General features: G+C 46.5%; 1 protein-coding gene across 1 annotated transcript in view; it reads right to left on the bottom strand.

The window, feature by feature from the left end:
* LOC119333491 overlaps window positions 1–16,746 on the bottom strand; it is a 65,100-nt gene that overhangs the window by 30,831 nt on the left and 17,523 nt on the right. The gene's annotated exons all lie outside the window — the stretch shown is intronic.

The following is a 16,746-nucleotide window of genomic DNA, read 5'->3' as shown; positions in this document are numbered from 1 at the left end:
TTTGACTGGATAGAAGCGTTTCAATCGTGGTAAGAATCATAATGAACACAATGTGCTAGGAATCGGACGGGGATAGCACTGTGATCGAGTCCATACCCTAGTTTGGTGGTGAACTCGCTACAGCGGCAACGGCGGGGAAGAATTCCGTTGACGGCGGCGGAGACCAGCGATAGGAGGCGGCTGGCGACGAGGAAGACGATCCGGAGACCCTGGAGGCAGAGCGAGCTATGCGCGGGCGAAGGGGTTTCAGAGAAGTTTCCAAAAAATTTCCCGTGAGTATATATAGCCCGACCCTGTCGGTGTGACCAAGTGGAACAACTCGGTGGCACCGAGATGCATAACTGTTGTCAGTTACAGCAACTCGGTGTGACCGAAAAGTTCAAATCGGTTGCACCGAGATTGAAAAGCTAGATCGACTTAGTGATCACGGTATGACCGAAATGGAGGAATCGGTCAGACCGAAACACACAAAGAAGTTTTGGAAGTTTAAGTCTATGACGAATCGGGGACTCCGAGTGCTCGTCACACAGAGTGGTTCGAATCTGACTTGATCAAATTTTGTGATGTAGCGTGAACAGAGTTTGAGACAAGAAAAGCATAGATAGCTAGAGAGGGTTCTTAGGCATTCTTGTCCATCCACTTGGCAGAAGAAAAGAAACCAATCAATCAAAACAACAAGTGGATGTCCTCGAATGAATAAAATATGCAATCAACATGCTCACACAATAAAATGGCAATTGAAATATGTGGGAAAGCATGCACAACCAATTCTAGCATCTATCAAACAATTTGCGATGACTAGGTCATCTATATATGAGTATATTGACTTAGGAGTCAAATGAGAACATTTGATCATAGGTCATACTCATCATTTAAGCACAAGTGGGGTTACCACTTTTACATAAAGCATTGTTGTGTTCACACCATTAGAGTTGCTTTAGCTCAATTCTTAGAGTAAAGCTCCCCCTAGATGTGAGATCCCCCTAAGAGGGATGAACTAACCTTGGGTTTTGTCGATGATGACTTCATGTAGATGTTGAAGATGTGGATGCTCAATGTTGATGTAGATCATTTGGAGCTATCCATTGGAGTGAGTTGCACTTTCAATACCTACACGGGTTAGTCCCACAAGGAACAAACAAGGATATCCATAGACATAGAGTGATGCACACACAAGATGATGTCTATGAAAGCTTTTAGGTTACCTTGTCCCTTGTCTTACCAACAAGAGGGTTTGTGACTCCTTGAACTAGTGCAAGATGTGGAAGTTGACTTGTTCTTGCCAAGATGATAAGAGTGAAGTATGTTGGCGGAGTCACCCTCAAGAACTCTCTAGTTCTTCTTCTTCGGGATCCACACCATCTTAATGGGAATCCTCGGTGTTGTAGTTGTACTTGATGAAGTGGAACTTGAAGTAGTCTTGGGAACCCACTTGACCAAGGCCTTAGGAGCTTCTTCAAATGCATCAATTTCCTCTTGAAGCTTGTCCTTGCCTTTTTGCTTGTGGTCTTGTGGTGGAAGATCATCTTGAGCTTGTGTCCCTTGGAGAGAAGTAGGATCATACTTATCTTGTTGAGGAACAAACTTCGTCTTGGGGTATTGATCTTCTTCCCACTCAACTCCATTGGCATTGAACTTTCGTTCAAAACCAACACCTTGATTCTTCCGGTGCCTTCCTTGCTTGCGTACAATTTCCTCGAATTGCTTACTTCCGGCAAGGCTCTTGTAAACACCTTTCTCTATAATTCCCTTCAACAAGCTATTTTCTTGCTCAAGTGTAACTTGGCTAAGAGAATCATTAGTGGAATCAAGAGAACTACTAGAAGCAACAATATTGGATTTAGCATGATTATTGTTACTACTAGAGGAAGAATCTTTCTTGTTCTTGTTACTAGACTTGACTTGAGGCATGTAAGTGGATAAGAGTAAACGCTTGGCAATGTAAGAAGAACTTTTCTTGCGAAGATCATCATTGATTGCTTTTAAGAACTCATGCTCTTGCTCAAGGTTGAGCTTTTCAAAGCGCAATTTCTCATGAGTCCTTAAAAGTTCTCGATGATCTCCTAAGATAGTTTCATGAGCTAACTTAAGAGTGTTTAGTTCTTTAGTTAGAGACTCAATCTTTTCCTTATCATTGTCATTCGTTTTATGTTGATTAGCATGATTAAGTGACGTGTCATCATACTATTCATCCCTAGAGTTGTCAACAAGTAAATCATCATCACCTAACAAGTCATCTTCATCACTATTGTAATCAACATACTCGGGGTGTGATACCTTTGGGCCTTTAGCCATGAAGCATGTTCCAACTCCTTCATTTGGTGAGTCAAATATGTCGTAGGAGTTGGTTGTCACAAGTGCTAGACCGGCAACACCTTCATCTTGAGTATATTCGGAGTCGGAGTGATAGCTTCTCTCGGAGTGGTTGTCGGAGTCGGAGCCGGATACCCATTCACCAACATGAGCTTGATGTCTTCGTTTTGTGTAGCTCCTTGATGACTTGTCCTTTCTTTCCGAATCCTTGCTTTTCCGTGAGGGTCTTTGTTCATAACGATCATCTCTACTCCTTCTTTCTCTAGATGGTGATTCTTCTCTTCTACTTCTTCTCTTGGGAGAATCTTCTCTTCTCTTGTAGGGGGCCGTACACTCATTGGAATAGTGTTCGGGCCTTCCACAATTGTAGCAGTTTCGCTCTCGACTAGAAGATCTTTTGTCATTGTAGGACCTTGATTTGGAGCTTCTCTCTTTGCTTCTACTCTTGTAGAACTTGTTGAAGTTCTTCAACATTAAGCTCAATTCTTCATTGAAGGTTTGTTTCTCACTCGATGATGTGGGGGCTTCACATGAGGCTTTGTAAGCACCACTTGATTTGTTGTGAAGTTCCTCTTTATCCTTGAGTGACATCTCATGAGCAACAATTCTTCCGATGACTTCCGTTGGCTTGAGATCTTTGTAATTGGGCATCATTTGGATCAATGTGCACACGGTATCATATTTTCCATCCAAGGCTCTTAGGATCTTCTTGATGATGAATCTATCGGTCATCTCTTCACTCCCTAAGCCGGCAATCTCATTTGTGATAAGACCAAGCCTAGAGTACATTTCAGCGACACCTTCACCATCCTTCATTTTGAACTTGTCAAGTTGACTTTGAAGCACATCCAACTTGGATTCCTTGACGGAGTCGGTACCTTCATGCATGTCAATCAAAATATCCCAAATTTCCTTTGCATTCTCAAGACGGCTGATTTTGTTGAATTCTTCGGGGCACAATCCGTTGAAGAGGATATCACAAGCTTGAGCGTTGTATTGTAGCATCTTCAACTCATCTGCGGTAGCTTCATGATTTGGTTCTTTCCCATCAAAGAATTCACCTTGCAAGCCAACACACACAATAGCCCAAACGACGAGGTTATGTCCAAGAATATGCATTTTCATCTTATGCTTCCAACTAGCAAAATTAGTACCATCAAAGTAAGGACCTCTACGGTGATAATTTCCCTCGCTAGACGCCATACTCTCCTAGGTTGTGAAACCAAGGCTATGACCACCAAAAGCTATGGAAATCAAAGCAAATGGAGACCAAAGCTCTGATACCACTTGTAGGATCGAAAGTATGTCTAGAGGGGGGTGATTAGACTACTTGACCAAATAAAAATCTAGCCTTTTCCCAATTTTAGTTCTTGGCAGATTTTAGCTATCTTAGCACAAGTCAAGCAATCTCCACACAATTCAAGCAAGCATGCAAAAGAGTATATGAGCAGCGGAAAGTAAAGCATGCAACTTGCAAGAATGTAAAGGGAAGGGTATGGAGGATTCAAACGCAATTGGAGACACATATGTTTTTGTCGTGGTTCCGATAGGTGGTGCTATCGTACATCCACATAGATGGAGACTTCAACCCACGGATGGTAACGGTTGCGCGAGTCCACGGAGGGCTCCACCCACGAAGGGTCCACGAAGAAGCAACCTTGTCTATTCCATCACGGCCGTCGCCCACGAAGGACTTGCCTCACTAGCGGTAGATCTTCACGAAGTAGGCGATCTCCTTTCCCTTACAAACTCCTTGGTTCAACTCCACAATCTTGTCGGAGGCTCCCAAGTGACACCTAGCCAATCTAGGAGACACCACTCTCCAAGAAGTAACAAATGGTGTGTTGATGATGAACTCCTTGCTCTTGTGCTTAAAATGATAGTCTCCCCAACACTCAACTCTCTCTCATAGGATTTGGATTTGGTGGAAAGAAGATTTGAGTGGAAAGCAACTTGGGAAGGCTAGAGATCAAGATTCATATGGTTGGAATGGAATATCTTGACCTCAACACAAGTGTAGGTGGTTCTCTCTCGGAAAATGTGTATTGGAAGTGTAGTTATGTTCTGATGGCTCTCTCGACAAATGAAGAGTGGGTGGAGGGGTAATAGTCTCCACACAGAATCTAACCGTTACACACAATTTGCCAAACTCGGTGGGACCGAATGGTTAAACTCGGTCGGACCGATTCAGCAAACCTAGTGACCGTTAGGATTTTCGGTGGGACTGAGATGCAACTCGGTAGGACCGATATGGTTAGGGTTAGGACATAACGTAATCTCGGTGTGACCGATTACACAAACTCGGTGGGACCGATTTTGGTAATAAGCTAACCAGAGAGTTGGTCAAGTAAACTCGGTGGGACCGATTTTCTCATCTCGATGAGACCGAAATGTTACAAAAGGGAAACAGAGAGTTTACATTGCAATCTCGGTGGGACCGATCGCTCATCTCGGTAAGACCGAAACGTTATGAAGGGAAACAGAGAGATTACAATGCCATCTCGGTGAGACCGAGATCCCTATCGGTGAAACCTAATTGCTAGGGTTTGTGGCAGTGGCTATGACATTTGAAACTCGGTGGCGCCGGATAGAAAGAATCTGTGGGGCCAAGTTTGACTTTTGGTTTAGGTCATATGTGGATGTGGGAAGGTAGTTGAGGGTTTTGGAGCATATCACTAAGCACTTTGAGCAAGCAAGCCATTAAGCAACACCTCATCCCTCCTTGATAGTATTGGCTTTTCCTACAGACTCAATGTGGTCTTGGATCACTAAAATATAAAATGTAGAGTCTTGATCTTGAAGCTTGAGCCAAACTTTTTGTCCTTAGAATTGTGAGGGATCCACTTTCCTCATCCATGCCATGCCATTGTCAGGACCCCGACTCAATGCCACATCGATCTAGCATGTAACACCTCATATCACTTTGCGGCCTCACGCACGGTATTCCCACGGGTGTCGCCTTACCTTTGCCCGGGACCGTTTGCGCCTTTTGGCACACGTATATGACAGTGTCGCTAGCATCCATATGATAAGGAGCCCGGGCTGACATGGCTAGTCGTAAACCCAAAGTGGCACAGACTTACAGGGACAGGCATCCATGACCCAACATCGAACGTGTCGGTCATCAGCGAGTGAATCCAGGCTGTAGCACTGGGCTAGCAGGACTCCGGTGAACCGGGCTGTAGCGGGCTAACAGGACTCCGGTGAACATCGCGTGACATTTCCCCGAAGGGACAGACACAGGAACGAAGAAGGACACATGCCGGCCAGCCTAAGTGTTCCGGAGCAGCAGCAAGCTACCATGGCTCAGTGGAAACACTAGGAGACATTTCCCGGTAAGAGAGGCTACTAAGGATAAACAACTAGATAGCCAGATCCCACACATACCAAGCATTTCAATAACATACACACAATATGCTCGATATGTGCAAATACAACATGGCATCACAACATGACTCTACGACACAAGTAAATATTCAATAGGCTCCGAGGAGCGAGATATTACAAACATGGGTCTTATGACCCAACCATCAGAGCATACAAGTCAAAGCACAAGCGGAAGCTATCATGTCTGGGTACAGACATCTATAAATGAAAAAGGTTGAGAAGCCTGACTATCTATCAGATCCTGCCGAGGGCACAAGATCGTAGCTGAGGCAACAAGCTAAACGTCGAAGTCCACGTGGAACTACTAGTGAGACTGAAGTCTCTTTGCAAAAACATAAAATAGGCAAACGTGAGTACAAATGTACCCAGCAAGACTTACATCAGAACTAACTACATATGCATCATTTTCAACAAGGGGATGGTGGGGTTTAACTGCAGCAAGCCAGCTTTGACTCGGTGGCTATCCTAAACTACGACTGCAAGCGACTCTTTTGAGGTGGCGCACACGAGTCCACATATTCACCATATCAATACACCACTATGGATCCGCTCCCGTCTCCCTACGAGAACGCCATCCATAGCACTCACACTTATCTTGCGTATTTTAGAGTATCCACTTTCACTTGTCTATGAACTGATATAAGCAACCCAGAAGTCCTTTTCCGCGGACACAGCTATTCGAATAGATGATGTTAACCCTGCAGGGGTGTACTTCTTCATACATGTTTCCACCACTTAGCGTCTGCACACGACATGTGCTCGGCAGACTTCAAGCGAAAGCCGACGTGGGTGTAGACCACGACCTACCTAAACACTCAAGTCTCTAGTCCAGGTTTATCGCCTATTCGGGTTCCATCCATGAGGAGATCCGGCCGGAGTTTCGCTCACAGCCCCAAACGATGTGAACAGGGTTCCGTGACACCAAACGGGCGCCCGGTATACCCGGCCACGTGCCTACCGCATCACAGCCCACCCCTACGGTCAGCGCTGTCCACGGCCTCCAGCATACTACAAACACCAGAAACTACTTGCAACTCCTGGACAGAGGACAAGGGTGAATAAGAAGTCGAGCGGGGTCATATTTCAGGGCCCAATGCATGGTAGTAGCTGAATCATGGATCACAAACACAGAACTCAATTCCTAAGGACGGCTTCAATGAGACAACCCACCATGTACTCCTACATGGCCTCTCACCGACACCTTTTACCAAATCGTGTTCACACACTTAGCTCACACATAGTAGGACATGTTCACACACCTCTGATTCATCCCCGATGAATCAGACCTGACTCAACTCTAAGCAGTAGCAGGCATGACAAACAAGCATGAATGAGTAGGCACATCAGGGCTCAAACAACTCCTACTCATGCTAGTGGGTTTCATCTATTTACTGTGGCAATGACAGGTCATGCAAAGGATAAAGGGGGTTCAGCTACCGCAGCAAGTAACAGATGAATCGGTGTTGTCCTAATGCAGTAAAAGAGAGCAGGAGCGAGAGAGTAGGATTGTATCGGAATGAACAAGGGGGTTTTGCTTGCCTGGCACTTCTGAAGATAACATTGAGTCTTCATCAGTGTCAACGATCACATCATCGGTATCACGTCTATCGAGAGGGGACGAATACCGGCAACACAGAAGGGAACACAATCAATGCAATGCGCAATATGATGCATGATCATGACATGGCAAAAATGAATGTGTTTTGAGCTAATGCAACTAAAACCAGATTAAATGAAGTTGGTTTGAATCCAAGATTCAAATTCAAACTCCATATGTGATTATTTAAATGCCATTTATTTGTTTTGTCCAAAACAGAGGACAAACATTGTTCAAACATGCATGAAAATGGTACAGATGGATTCCTTGAATTTTTCTGATAATTTTTCATATATAAATTATTTAATTTGGAGTTACGGTTGAATTTCTATGATTTTTAGAAGTTTTAGGCATTTTCTGAAATTTCAGAATTAAATTAAATCCAGAAAATGATTTAATTGCGTCAGCCTGACGCCAGCATGACGTCAGCGAGTCAACGACCAGGTCCAGGTCAAATCTGACATGCGGGGTCCACACGTCAGCGACACAGGGGCTAATCCCGCGTTGACTCGGGCTTTGACCCGCTACGGGGCCCGCTGTCAGTGTCTGTTAGGGTGCTAATGGCAACGCCACGTCAGATACGCCGGCGGTTGGACGACGGCGACGATCAGAGCGGCGGTGGCTCGCCGGAGTTGCGCCAGAGACGACGGATCGACGCGCCAGGGGCACCAGAGGATAGCCCGTGCCCGCGCGCATCTAGGGGAACCAACGGGAGGTGCGGGGGTGGACGGAGTTCGCCGGAGGCGAGGTTGTGGTGGCGGCCGGAGTTCGGCGCCGATGGAAACGACGACACCGTGCACGGGAGGAGCTACAGTTAGCATCTACGTGTTCTACCAAAGCTCACGAACCCAACGGAGGATCGCACGGGACCAAATGGACACCGGAGCCTCGTCGGCGATGAGCTTGTGCGGCGGCGTACTGTCGGGGAAGAGAGGCGCGACGGCTACGGCATGCTAGAGAGAAAACGGAGAGGGGGAGGATGATCAGGAGCTCACGTGGAGTGCAGTGGTGGCCTCGGCGTGTTCGGGGAAGCTCGGACGGTGACGAATCGATGGCGACCATCGGCGGCGGTCGAGGACGAAGACGATGGCGTGGAGGCGAAGCAGAGCTTCCTGAGGGGCTTGGCTCGGTGGGGAGGAAGAGGGGGTCGGGGCGGAGCTCGAGGGCGTGTCGGAGAGGCTTCGGAATGGCTGCGGCCGCGGTAGCGGCGTCGCCGGCGACGAGCTCCGCTCGGTCGCGGGAGGGAGAGGGAGCAAAGGGGGATAGGGACGGAGGGAGAGACGCGGGAGAGTGAGGGAGGGTCGAGGGAGCTGCGTGGCGTCTCCAGGGAGTAGCGGAGGCAAGCAGGGAGGCAGGACGTGGCCTGGGCGTGTGCCCGCGCGCTCCGGCCACGCGCCTGCGCCTACTGGCGCGAGGAGGAAGGAGACAGGGGGGGGAGGTGGTGGGCTGGGCCGCTGCTGGCTGCACAGTGTTGGGCTGCGGGTAAGCTGAGGTAAGTTCTCTCTCTCTCCTCTTATTTTTATTTCAGTTCTGTTTTCTTTATTTAATCTGTTTTGCCACTGTTTTGAATTTTAAAAATAATTCAAACAATGCCAAAAACGCCTCTGAATATTTTATATTGCTAGATGGACTTTTCCAAAAGCTTATAAAATATTTCAGGGGTATTTGAAATTATATTCTAATTATATGAATATAATTCAAATTCAAATAGCTAATGAATTAAATCCAAAGTCCCAAAAATAATTCCTTAAAAATGTTCAATATTTTGGTTGGGACCAGAACCCTTACCAAAAATTATCAAACATTTAAGAAGAGCATTTTGGAGCAATGAATGAGATTTCTAGGGGTTTTGCCCCTCTTTTATTTAAGTTTTTGAGGCTTCCAAAATTCCTCAGTTCAAGTTTCAGAAATTTAAATATGATGCCTGGATGAAGATGCAACTATTTACAAACAACATTCTAGGGCTGTGACAACTCACCCCCACTAAACAAAAATCTCGTCCCGAGATTCAAGTGTAGGGTAAGACGATGGGGAACGCAACCTAACACAATCTTCACGATCCAGGTTGCACTTCAAATGAACGTTGATTTGAACACCATCTTTGTCTTGTCGTCTTGTTCTGAGAACTCCAACTAATCATGACAAGAAGAGGAAAGGGAAACTCTAGAAGGATCGAACTTCTCGAAGGTCGAACAACTCACGGAATGAGACATAGAACCATCTCTCGGGTGGAGACACGAGTTACACGTCAAGAGGGGTGGAAAGAGACGGATGACGAAGGTGCACTAGATAGACAACAATTTCACGCTTAAGAAGGTGGTAAACAATTGTCAACGTAGCGAGGAGTTGAGTTGCCATGATACCATAACGATACACCTTAGGGAAGGTGACTCGTAGAGATATCCCCTTAAGTGGCAAAAAGAATTACTTTTGATTCAGAGATCATTGAAACTCTTTAAACCAGCCTAGGACAATTCTCGAGCGATCGCTTGGAGGGGGTCGGTAGAATGGCATACTCGGACTTGGATGATGTGGATTACCTTGTTGAAGACAACGTAATGGATGAATTTGCTTATCACCGGAAATGGAAGAGACCCATGGTGGAATGGCACATTGGCGGTGCAAGCTGGGAACAAAATGCAAATGCTGGGAATGATTCTGGTAACTGGGGAAGAGCCCAACAATAGGGAGTGAATTCACTGTTTGAAGAGGTCATAGCATTGCCGAGGAAATTGAGAGCAAACCTAGCTAGTGCCGATGGTAACACCTAACGCTTGTGCGTGCTCTCAAGAACTTGAGCAATTCCATAATCATCAAGGTTTTACCAGCATCCGTGTCAAGGGTCCGGTAACACAACTTGCTACCATGATGAATGATGATGGATGATGCAGATGCAAAGGAAGATAACACCTTCTCAGATTTCACCTTAGCGAGGCCAAGCAAATAAAATCTGGATGATCGACCGAGAGACATTTAGCACTCCGCTTCTAATGTTCTCCTTGATGTGCTAGTGTAACCCATTCCTAGAAATGGTTTGATATCTAGAACATCAAGTAAAATGGTCGGACTTCGGGAACACAAAAATCCATAGGGGCAACTAGGGAGTAAACCCTACGAAATCCCTATGGGGAGGTGGCCAACTTCCTCAATCAAGATATTATAATAACAGGTCTTCCGGCTGGGTGTGCTGGCCACGACATCCACTTTACCGGTTTTCGCGCGACCAATATTATAATTCTTGGGAAATATTCCAACCATCATATCTGCCTGAGATTCAGATCTGGTTGGTGTTAGGATATTCCAGACTCATCGAGTCTAGGAAGAAAAATGAAAGTTTGCAACACAATTCGACGAGATGACGTTGCGAGATTCTCGGGGAATGAACTACGATAGCAGGCTCCAAAACATGAGCTAGTTCTGCTACGCACGTGTGAACATGTTGTCTCAGACAAACATGATCACATGGTAGTCTTACAATAAAACACTACCGAGTTCTGGTTGGGAACCATCACCGTGGATAACGAAGTCCTTGCATAAGTCATATGATTAGCTCTTATGAAGGAACTTCTTCTCCTTGAACAAATCAATCAGTGGCTTGGTGTGCTCGGGACACATATGGAATGAAGGTTGCAAGTCTTCAAACCACAAAATTCTTTGCACGTGTGCATGACTGATTTGGGATGACTCCAAAGGAAACAACATTAACTTTCTCAAATTCACGGCGGCAACTTTCACCAAATGCACGTGTATAAGACGAAGTCACTCCTTTCATCAAACAAATACTTCATGAACTAGCATGAAGAAAATGCTTTCAAAAGTTTCCAACACTAGCTTAATGTTCATCAACATCATGGAGGAGATAAGGATGTTGCCAATGGGCTCAACAACAATTCATCTAGGTTTCCTTTTAAAAGGAATTCCATAGTTAAGTGAACAAGTGATAGCATTGGTCAGACCCAAAAGATATAATGGTGTATGCTCGAGGGATCAACCACGAGTAAGACAACATTACGAATATCGTTGGTTCTGGTCTGATTGGATGATAGCCCATACTCAATCAAAGGTTTGGGTAAGATAATAGATCCAACAATTGTTCACAAGGACCAATTGATGAAGATATCATCTTTCTTCAACACACACGCACACACACAAAAAGATATCCCTTAACATGAACTAAGTCGGACAAGCTTTTATCTTCCAACTCTCCAAGTTGTTGTTTAGCTTATCCAACTAGCTCAGGGTATCCAACATGGATTCTTGGAGAAGGGGTGGTTTACAGGATAAACCGACTTGATCACGAGCTCAACATAACAGTCAGGTGACAACCCGGTAACACTTCCAAGAAGGTATTTGGAAAGTCACGAACCATCGGTATGTTACTAAGCTCGAGAACAATCTTGCTTTTGAGGGCAAGACGACATGATCAAATAAGCAAGGATTGGCACTATCCTAACTCACTGATCAGAGAGTGCACCAGAAATAAGGACTAGGTAGCACAATCAACCTTAGGGTGACGATTCAATAATCAACACGCTAAGAATGAAATTATTATCCTTTAACTACCAAGCAACAAGGTTGCTAGGAGTATTGAATTCACACATCACGATTCACTTGTCGGCATTCCGGTTGCGACAACACGGAACCGAGGGATGAATAATGATGGCGAGAAGTATCACTACATCAAGAATTCACAAGAGCCGGTGCAATCCCCATGAAAATCCTGACATAAAGACGGTAATACTTCAGGGTAGAACAGAATCAAAAGCTGGGCTGGCATTTTGATCTGCGGAGCACAATTGCTTTGACCCAATCCTAGATAGGGAAGAGGTACTGGAGTTTGTTTCTCCTAGTCATTCCGCGATAGAATGGCTTGACGGACCACAAAAGTAATAGGCATCGATAAACGAACGCACGCATACTGTTGACTATCAATTGATAGGCGAGGGTCGGAAACAACTAAGATGGGACAACTCGAAAGAACATATGATTTTCTGAGTTGTGGATGCATGGATTAGCATGTCGAACGAAGTTCAACATATTTCTTCCGGATAACCCATGCAGAAAGGTAGAACTGGCAGAGCCACAATATATAATGGAGAACTCATCAAGAATAATCCCGTTGTGATATTTCAGTTCAACGAGGAACTCCTGCCATAAGTAGTTCATGGTATTTGGAAGAAGAAGATACCATGGACTTCAAGGACTATCGCAAAGGTTACTAATATCCTAAAGGCACTAGCAATTACTATCAACATGAGGTAGGTAGAGTGAATCTCGGGTTCAAGAACCCAGGAACAGAATACCTATTACTAAGTAGCATCACGGAATGCTTTCGAGGATAAAGGCCAGAATCATCACACTGGGACACCAATCATGGCTAAATTACTAGGTGATCCCCTAAGACACCTAGGGTCATAATAATATCTCCAACATATATGCCAAGGTAATGGAGTACCTCAACTCGCTGATTAGTGTGGTTAATCTGGCCCATGGGAACATTGAAACGGGAAGAAAGGATTTGCAAATGCATCAGACTACTTAGAAACCTGGGATGACTCGGACAGCATAACGGCTGTAAATGCTCAGAAAAGATTTGAGTCATTCACAAAAATGGTGGCATAACTACTCAGAAGCACAATATCAAGGTTCCGAGATCAACAATTAACATACGGAAGTAGTAGGAACTGAACTGAGACTTAAACCCAACAATCTTAAGTCTACGGATTAGTAACACGTGATCCTGATAGAAAGAAAAGATAGCCTAGTTCTTAATCCCCGTAGAAGAGAAGATGATGACTCAGATCAGAAGGCCATGAGGTATAAGGAGTAAAAAGAGCCTTACGTTCCATCCCACAATCAATTCCCTTATATAACTAAAGCATTTCTAGACTCAACTTCGACCAGTTTGGCTTGGTAATCCTATAGGCAGTCAAGCTCTGATACCAGCGCTGTCAGGACCCCGACTCAATGCCACATCGATCTAGCATGTAACACCTCATATCACTTTGCGGCCTCACGCACGGTATTCCCACGGGTGTCGCCTTACCTTTGCCCGGGACCGTTTGCGCCTTTTGGCACACGTATATGACAGTGTCGCTAGCATCCATATGATAAGGAGCCCGGGCTGACATGGCTAGTCGTAAACCCAAAGTGGCACAGACTTACAGGGACATGCATCCATGACCCAACATCGAACGTGTCGGTCATCAGCGAGTGAATCCAGGCTGTAGCACTGGGCTAGCAGGACTCCGGTGAACCGGGCTGTAGCGGGCTAACAGGACTCCGGTGAACATCGCGTGACATTTCCCCGAAGGGACAGACACAGGAACGAAGAAGGACACATGCCGGCCAGCCTAAGTGTTCCGGAGCAGCAGCAAGCTACCATGGCTCAGTGGAAACACTAGGAGACATTTCCCGGTAAGAGAGGCTACTAAGGATAAACAACTAGATAGCCAGATCCCACACATACCAAGCATTTCAATAACATACACACAATATGCTCGATATGTGCAAATACAACATGGCATCACAACATGACTCTACGACACAAGTAAATATTCAATAGGCTCCGAGGAGCGAGATATTACAAACATGGGTCTTATGACCCAACAATCAGAGCATACAAGTCAAAGCACAAGCGGAAGCTATCATGTCTGAGTACAGACATCTATAAATGAAAAAGGCTGAGAAGCCTGACTATCTATCAGATCCTGCCGAGGGCACAAGATCGTAGCTGAGGTAACAAGCTAAACGTCGAAGTCCACGCGGAACTACTAGTGAGACCGAAGTCTCTCTGCAAAAACATAAAATAGGCAAACGTGAGTACAAATGTACCCAGCAAGACTTACATCAGAACTAACTACATATGCATCATTATCAACAAAGGGGATGGTGGGGTTTAACTGCAGCAAGCCAGCTTTGACTCGGTGGCTATCCTAAACTACGATTGCAATGTAACTCTTTTGAGCTGGCGCACACGAGTCCACATATTCACCATATCAATACACCACTATGGATCCGCTCCCGTCTCCCTACGAGAACGCCATCCATAGCACTCACGCTTATCTTGCGTATTTTAGAGTATCCACTTTCACTTGTCTATGAACTGATATAAGCAACCCAGAAGTCCTTTTCCGCGGACACGGCTATTCGAATAGATGATGTTAACCCTGCAGGGGTGTACTTCTTCATACATGTTTCCACCACTTAGCGTCTGCACACGACATGTGCTCGGCAGACTTCAAGCGAAAGCCGACGTGGGTGTAGACCACGACCTACCTAAACACTCAAGTCTCTAGTCCAGGTTTATCGCCTATTCGGGTTCCATCCATGAGGAGATCCGGCCGGAGTTTCGCTCACAGCCCCAAACGATGTGAACAGGGTTCCGTGACACCAAACGGGCGCCCGGTATACCCGGCCACGTGCCTACCGCATCACAGCCCACCCCTACGGTCAGCGCTGTCCACGGCCTCCAGCATACTACAAACACCAGAAACTACTTGCAACTCCTGGACAGAGGACAAGGGTGAATAAGAAGTCGAGTGGGGTCATATTTCAGGGCCCAATGCATGGTAGTAGCTGAATCATGGATCACAAACACAGAACTCAGTTCCTAAGGACGGCTTCAATGAGACAACCCACCATGTACTCCTACATGGCCTCTCACCGACACCTTTTACCAAATCGTGTTCACACACTTAGCTCACACATAGTAGGACATGTTCACACACCTTTGATTCATCCCCGATGAATCAGACCTGACTCAACTCTAAGCAGTAGCAGGCATGACAAACAAGCATGAATGAGTAGGCACATCAGGGCTCAAACAACTCCTACTCATGCTAGTGGGTTTCATCTATTTACTGTGGCAATGACAGGTCATGCAAAGGATAAAGGGGGTTCAGCTACCGCAGCAAGTAACAGATGAATCGGTGTTGTCCTAATGCAGTAAAAGAGAGCAGGAGCGAGAGAGTAGGATTGTATCGGAATGAACAAGGGGGTTTTGCTTGCCTGGCACTTCTGAAGATAACATTGAGTCTTCATCAGTGTCAACGATCACATCATCGGTATCACGTCTATCGAGAGGGGACGAATACCGGCAACACAGAAGGGAACACAATCAATGCAATGCGCAATATGATGCATGATCATGACATGGCAAAAATGAATGTGTTTTGAGCTAATGCAACTAAAACCAGATTAAATGAAGTTGGTTTGAATCCAAGATTCAAATTCAAACTCCATATGTGATTATTTAAATGCCATTTATTTGTTTTGTCCAAAACAGAGGACAAACATTGTTCAAACATGCATGAAAATGGTACAGATGGATTCCTTGAATTTTTCTGATAATTTTTCATATATAAATTATTTAATTTGGAGTTACGGTTGAATTTCTATGATTTTTAGAAGTTTTAGGCATTTTCTGAAATTTCAGAATTAAATTAAATCCAGAAAATGATTTAATTGCGTCAGCCTGACGCCAGCATGACGTCAGCGAGTCAACGACCAGGTCCAGGTCAAATCTGACATGCGGGGTCCACACGTCAGCGACACAGGGGCTAATCCCGCGTTGACTCGGGCTTTGACCCGCTATGGGGCCCGCTGTCAGTGTCTGTTAGGGTGCTAATGGCAACGCCACGTCAGATACGTCGGCGGTTGGACGACGGCGACGATCAGAGCGGCGGTGGCTCGCCGGAGTTGCGCCAGAGACGACGGATCGATGCGCCAGGGGCACCAGAGGATAGCCCGTGCCCGCGCGCATCTAGGGGAACCAACGGGAGGTGCGGGGGTGGACGGAGTTCGCCGGAGGCGAGGTTGTGGCGGCGGCCGGAGTTCGGCGCCGATGGAAACGACGACACCGTGCACGGGAGGAGCTACGGTTAGCATCTACGTGTTCTACCAAAGCTCACGAACCCAACGGAGGCTCGCACGGGACCAAATGGCCACCGGAGCCTCGTCGGCGATGAGCTTGTGCGGCGGCGTACTGTCAGGGAAGAGAGGCGCGGCGGCTACGGCATGCTAGAGAGAAAACGGAGAGGGGGAGGATGATCAGGAGCTCACGTGGAGTGCAGTGGTGGCCTCGGCGTGTTCAGGGAAGCTCGGACGGCGACGAATCGACGGCGACCATCGGCGGCGGTCGAGGACGAAGACGATGGCGTGGAGGCGAAGCAGAGCTTCCCGAGGGGCTTGGCTCGGTGGGGAGGAAGAGGGGGTCGGGGCGGAGCTCAAGGGCGTGTCGGAGAGGCTTCGGAATGGCTGCGGCCGCGGTAGCGGCGTCGGCGGCGACGAGCTCCGCTCGGTCGCGGGAGGGAGAGGGAGCAGAGGGGGATAGGGACGGAGGGAGAGACGCGGGAGAGTGAGGGAGGGTCGAGGGAGCCGCGTGGCGTCTCCAGGGAGTAGCGGAGGCAAGCAGGGAGGCAGGAGGTGGCCTGGGCGTGTGCCCGCGC

Source organism: Triticum dicoccoides, chromosome 7A (assembly GCF_002162155.2).
Source record: "Triticum dicoccoides isolate Atlit2015 ecotype Zavitan chromosome 7A, WEW_v2.0, whole genome shotgun sequence".
Lineage (NCBI taxonomy): Eukaryota > Viridiplantae > Streptophyta > Magnoliopsida > Poales > Poaceae > Triticum > Triticum dicoccoides.
Note: the sequence above shows the minus strand (reverse complement) of the source record. Positions and strands in the feature narration are given on the sequence as shown.